This window comes from Lolium rigidum, chromosome 5, assembly GCF_022539505.1.
Source record: "Lolium rigidum isolate FL_2022 chromosome 5, APGP_CSIRO_Lrig_0.1, whole genome shotgun sequence".
Classification (NCBI taxonomy): domain Eukaryota; kingdom Viridiplantae; phylum Streptophyta; class Magnoliopsida; order Poales; family Poaceae; genus Lolium; species Lolium rigidum.
This window is the reverse complement of record NC_061512.1, coordinates 121,248,397-121,254,653: the sequence shown is the minus strand read 5'-3', so window position 1 is coordinate 121,254,653 and position 6,257 is coordinate 121,248,397.

Below are 6,257 nucleotides of genomic sequence, written 5' to 3'. Positions count from 1 at the left end.
GGGGTAACCACTGCATCGATTCTCTCGACACCTCTTCGCCGTTGCCTCAACTTGGTATGGACAGTTTACACCACCTTTGTTATATTAAGTTTGGAGTGGCAGATTTGAAGCATAATAAGGGCAACCCTGGCGCCAGCTACCAGTTGAGCTCTCACAAAACCATGGATCTTGTGCGAGTCCTTCAATTTCTCCATTAGCTCAGGAAGAGACTTCGGTTGAACATTCCGAGGAAACATAGAATTGTAAATCATGGATAAAGTTTTGGAACAAAACTCAAGGAACTCACGAACTTGGCATGAGCGGTCTTGGAATCTGACGATTTGTCGGGTTCGTTCCGGGGTAGCCCAAAAAAGAGAGCCATGGTCAAGGGACAGATTTAAAAGGTAATTTGACCTTGTGTCCACCCGTTGATCTTCGGCAGCGGCGTCTAGAAAGGGACCTGTTTGGTGACAGCATAAGAATCACAAAGGAGAAAACAAGGAAAAAACAGAGGAAGTTTAGGCTTAAGAAGTATACCGGCCATTTCCAAACTTGCTTCAATCATCAACTCGAGCATAAAATTCTCTCAGGAGGTAGCCTGCGTAGTTTCAGCTACGGAGGTCTCTTTGGCAGATATAGCCTCATGAGCCTACTGTAGCGCAACCTTCTCCCTCTCCGATGATTTTCGAGACTGCTCCATTATTATAAGTGCCTGCTTCTTCATAGACTGAAGCTGTTGGCGAAGTTCTTTCAAGTCTTGTGTTGAACCCTTACTCGAGGAATCCTCAGTAAATTCATCATCGACAAGCGTTTTCTTCGAGTAGGAGGAAGCAGGGAAAGTATCGGTAGGACGAGGAGTTGAAGTGTAGTTATCAAATACCAACTGGAAAGAAAAGTTTCGACATCAATCATCAAGCAAAATAGATTTCCATTGATTTTCAAAGTATTTACATGGCTATTACAAAAGGAGGGTCCCTAATAAACTACCGAGGCAGTTGTCGCCAAAGCTACTATGGCGACAACATCAAAAGAGACAAAGCAAAATAGAAGACAAGGTGGTCTACTTGACCTCCGGCTTCGATGAACTAGGAGCGAGAGTTGGCTTGCATCCGAGGTAGGCGAGGATTTTCTTTGAGTTTGGCTTGGCAGCCTTAATCAACGACTGCCACCTCTTCGTTTCCATCTCCTTCGTGTCGCCAACTCTCGCCCAGTCGACATTTTGTTGGCTGTCAGCAACCAAGGCGATAGTGCCTTCAACACCAACTTTCAAACCTTCTTGGCGAAGTTTGAGCCCAAGATCTTCTTGAGAATTGAAGCATTTGGCGAGAGCAGTAAAAGCCGTGGATTCTTCCTTCTTCGAGAAGAAGTAGGGAAAAAGCTGCGACAGGCCTGTTCTAGCTTCGGCAAGGCCTTCGCGTGCCTCATCTCCATGGATCTCAAGGAAGGGAAGCGCGTCGAGAAGGCAATCACCTTCAGGATTTTCCAGCTCATAATCTTGCTGCGTTTTCCCTAAATAAGTAAAAAGAAGCTTGTGAAGAAATAGCAAGCAAAGGAGAAATATGAGGACCCGAAGAAATAGCAAGGATCTGAGTACTTACTAACAAAACGTCGACTCTGCGACTCCAAGCGAGTAAGGATTTCTTTTTCGCGAGCAGCCTGTTGAGCTACGTTGTCGCTCAAAGAAGTTTCCGCGTCGTGAAGTCTTTTTCGAAGATCTTCGACGGCGGCAGCATCTGCTTCAGCTTTCTTTCGAGTTTTTTCGCTTTGCTCTAACTTGACAGCAAGAGCGTCAGCGCGTTTGTTAGCTTCCGCAAGAGTCTCTGGCAAAATAAACGACAGTAAAATATCACGACAAAAAGAATGAAGGAGTATGTTCAGCAGAAGAGGCAGGAAAAAAATAGTACCTTCAAGCTTGGAGGCATAATCACGGTACCCGATCAATTGGGTACCGAGGCGGACAAATTCCTTCATCGAAGGCTGAAGAGAAGACCATCGAAAACAGAAATCAATATAGTAAGCAAAGGCTCGGCAGCACCAAGCAAAAACAAGAGGGGAGTCCAAAGCACTGAAACGTTCGGAGTATAAAAAAAGAGAAGAAGAGATAACTTACATCGTCCATTAAAGGAGTCGTGGAACTACCAGTTAGCAACGTAGGCTCCTTGGCCGGCTCGACCCTAGCCCTCTTTGGCGAAGGGGCAAGGGGACTTGCAATTGGAGTTGGATGCTCGATGTCTTGCTGAGGAGGCGAGGTTTCATCCCCATCAGGTTGAGCTTCAGAGACAACTAAAGTACGCGACGTACTCGTTCGAGCAGCCGCGTCAATAGGAGGATTTTCATCCTCGTCACCACCACAATAAAATGGCGACAATATAAGAAATAACACAGACAAAATATCGAGAGAAAACAAAAAAAGAGTAGCAAGGACTTACGAGCTGACAAGGGCATCCTCGTAAGGGTTGAAAGTTGTTCTTTCTTCAGTAGGAACAACTTCTTCGGCAGGAGATGCGCCGGCTTTGGAGGTGCCAGAATCGGCAACTTTGTCCCTTTTTCTCTTGTTCCTTGGAGAAACAGCGGAGGGAAGGGAGTGTGCCGATTCGCTAGCCTTAGAATCGACTTATTTTCCAGAGTAAGTCGTGGATTTTTGAAAACCCGCGACTTCACTTTCAGGGCGAGAAGTACCCTAGTTGTCGTCAATGCTGGCGTGTAGTTGACACACGTCTGTTGGGAACCCCAAGAGGAAGGTGTGATGCGTACAGCAGCAAGTTTTCCCTCAGTAAGAAACCAAGGTTATCGAACCAGTAGGAGTCAAGGAACACGTGAAGGTTGTTGGTGGCGGAGTGTAGTGCGGCGCAACACCAGGGATTCCAGCGCCAATGTGGAACCTGCACAACACAATCGCAATACTTTGCCCCAACTTAACAGTGAGGTTGTCAATCTCACCGGCTTGCTGTAAACAAAGGATTAAATGTATAGTGTGGAAGATGATGTTTGTTTGCGAAGAATAGTAAAGAACAGAGTTTGCAATAGATTGTACTTCAGATGTAAAGAATGGACCGGGGTCCACAGTTCACTAGTGGTGTCTCTCCCATAAGATAATTAGCATGTTGGGTGAACAAATTACAATTGGGCAATTGATAAATAGAGAGGGCATAACAATGCACATACATATCACGATGACTACTATGAGATTAAATCAGGGCATTACGACAAAGTACATAGACCGCTATCCAGACATGCATCTATGCCTAAAAAGTCCACCTTCAGAGTTATCATCCGAACCCCTTCCGAGTATTAAGTTGCAAACAACGGACAATTGCATTAAGTATGGTGCGTAATGTAATCAACACAAATATCCTTAGACAAAGCATTGATGTTTTATCCCTAGTGGCAACAACACATCCACAACCTTAGAACTTTACGTCACCGTCCCGCATTCAATGGAGGCATGAACCCACTATCGAGCATAAATACTCCCTCTTGGAGTTACAAGTATCAACTTGGCCAGAGCCTCTACTAGCAACGGAGAGCATGCAAGATCATAAACAACACATATATGATAGATCAATAATCAACTTGACATAGTATTCCATATTCATCGGATCCCAACAAACACAACATGTAGCATTACAAATAGATGATCTTGATCATGATAGGCAGCTCACAAGATCCAACATGATAGCACAATGAGGAGAAGACAACCATCTAGCTACTGCTATGGACCCATAGTCCAGGGGTGAACTACTCACACATCAATCCGGAGGCGATCATGGTGATGAAGAGTCCTCCGGGAGATGATTCCCCTCTCCGGCAGGGTGCCGGAGGCGATCTCCTGAATCCCCCGAGATGGGATTGGCGGCGGCGTCTCTGGAAGATTTTCCGTATCGTGGCTCTCGGTACTGGGGTTTTCGCGACGGAGGCTTTAAGTAGGCGGAAGGGCGGAGTCGGAGGGCTGACGAGGGGCCCACACCATAGGGCGGTGTTGGCCCCCCTCTGGCCGCGTGGCCCTATGGTGGCGGCGCCTCGTCGCCCCACTTCGTATCCCTTTCGGTCTTCTGGAAGCTTCGTGGAAAAATAAGACCCTGGGCGTTGATTTCGTCCAATTCCGAGAATATTTCCTTTGTAGGATTTCTGAAACCAAAAACAGTAGAAAACAACAACTGGCTCTTCGGCATCTCGTCAATAGGTTAGTGCCGGAAAATGCATAATAATGACATAAAGTGTGTATAAAACATGTGAGTATCATCATAAAAGTAGCATGGAACATAAGAAATTATAGATACGTTTGAGACGTATCAAGCATCCCTAAGCTTAGTTCCTACTCGCCCTCGAGTAGGTAAACGATAACAAGGATAATTTCCGAAGTGACATGCTATCATAATCTTGATCAATACTATTGTAAAGCATATGAGATGAATGCAGCGATTCGAAGCAATGGTAAAGACAATGAATAAACAACTGAATCATATAGCAAAGACTTTTCATGAATAGTACTTTCAAGACAAGCATCAATAAGACTTGCATAAGAGTTAACTCATAAAGCAATAAATTCTTAGTAGAAAGCTTTGAAGCAACACAAAGGAAGATATAAGTTTCAGCGGTTGCTTTCAACTTCAACATGTATATCTCATGGATAATTGTCAACACAAAGTAATATAACAAGTGCAATAGGTAAACATGTAAGAATCAATGCACACAGCTCACACAAGTGTTTGCTTCTAAGATAGAAAGAAGTAGGTAAACTGACTCAACATAAAGTAAAAGAAAGGCCCTTCGCAGAGGGAAGCATGGATTACTATTTTTGTGCTAGAGCTTTTCATTTTGAAAACATAGAAACAATTTTGTCAACGGTAGTAATAAATCATATGTGTTATGTATAAGACATCATATAAGTTGCAAGCCTCATGCATAGATTACCAATAGTGCCTGCACCTTGTCCTAATTAGCTCGGATTTACATGGATTATCATTGCATAACATATGTTTCAACCAAGTGTCACAAAGGGGTACCTCTATGCCGTCTGTACAAAGGTCTAAGGAGAAAGATCGCATTTGATTTCTCGTTTTTGATTATTCTCAACTTAGACATCCATACCGGGACAACATAGACAACAGATAATGGACTCCTCTTTAATGCATAAGCATTCAACAACAGATAATATTCTCATAAGAGATTGAGGATTGATTTTCCAAACTGAAACTTCCACCATGGATCATGGCTTTAGTTAGCGGCCCAATGTTCTTCTCTAACAATATGCATACTCAAACCATTTGATCATGATAAATCACCCTTACTTCAGACAAGACGAACATGCATAGCAACGCACATGATATTCAACAAAGGTGTAATAGTTGGTGGCGTCCCCAGAAGCATGGTTACCGCTCAACAAGCAACTTATAAGAAATAAGATACATAGCTACATATTTTTCACCACAATAGTTTTTAAGGCTATTTTCCCATGAGCTATATATTGCAAAGACAAAGGATAGAATTTTAAAGGTAGCACTCAAGTAATTTACTTTGGAATGGCAGAGAAATACCATGTAGTGGGTAGGTATGGTGGACACAAATGGCATAGTTTTTGGCTCAAGGATTTGGATGCACGAGAAGAATTCCCTCTCAATACAAGGCTAGGCTAGCAAGGTTGTTTGAAGAAAACTCAAGTATAAAACGGTACAACAAAACTTACATAAGAACATATTGCAAGCATTATAAGACTCTACATCGTCTTCCTTGTTGTTCAAACACCTTAACTAGAAAATATCTAGACTCTAGAGAGACCAATCATGCAAACCAAATTTTAACAAGCTCTATGTAGTTCTTCATTAATAAGTATAAAGTACATGATGCAAGAGCTTAAACACGATCTATATGAGCACAACAATTGCCAAGTATCAAATTATTCAAGACATTATACCGATTACCACATGAAGCATTTTCTGTTTCCAACCATATAACAGTGAACGAAGCAGTTTCAACCTTCGCCATGAACATTAAAAGTAAAGCTAAGAACACATGTGTTCATACGAAACAGCGGAGCGTGTCTCTCTCCCAAACAAAGAATGCTAGGATCCGATTTTATTCAAACAAAAACAAAAACAAAAACAAACAGACGCTCCAAGTAAAGCACATAAGATGTGACGGAATAAAAATATAGTTTCACTAGAGGTGACCCGATAAGTTGTCGATGAAGAAGGGATGCCTTGGGCATCCCCAAGCTTAGATGCTTGAGTCTTCTTAAAATATGCAGGGATGAACCACGGGGGCATCCCCAAGCTTAG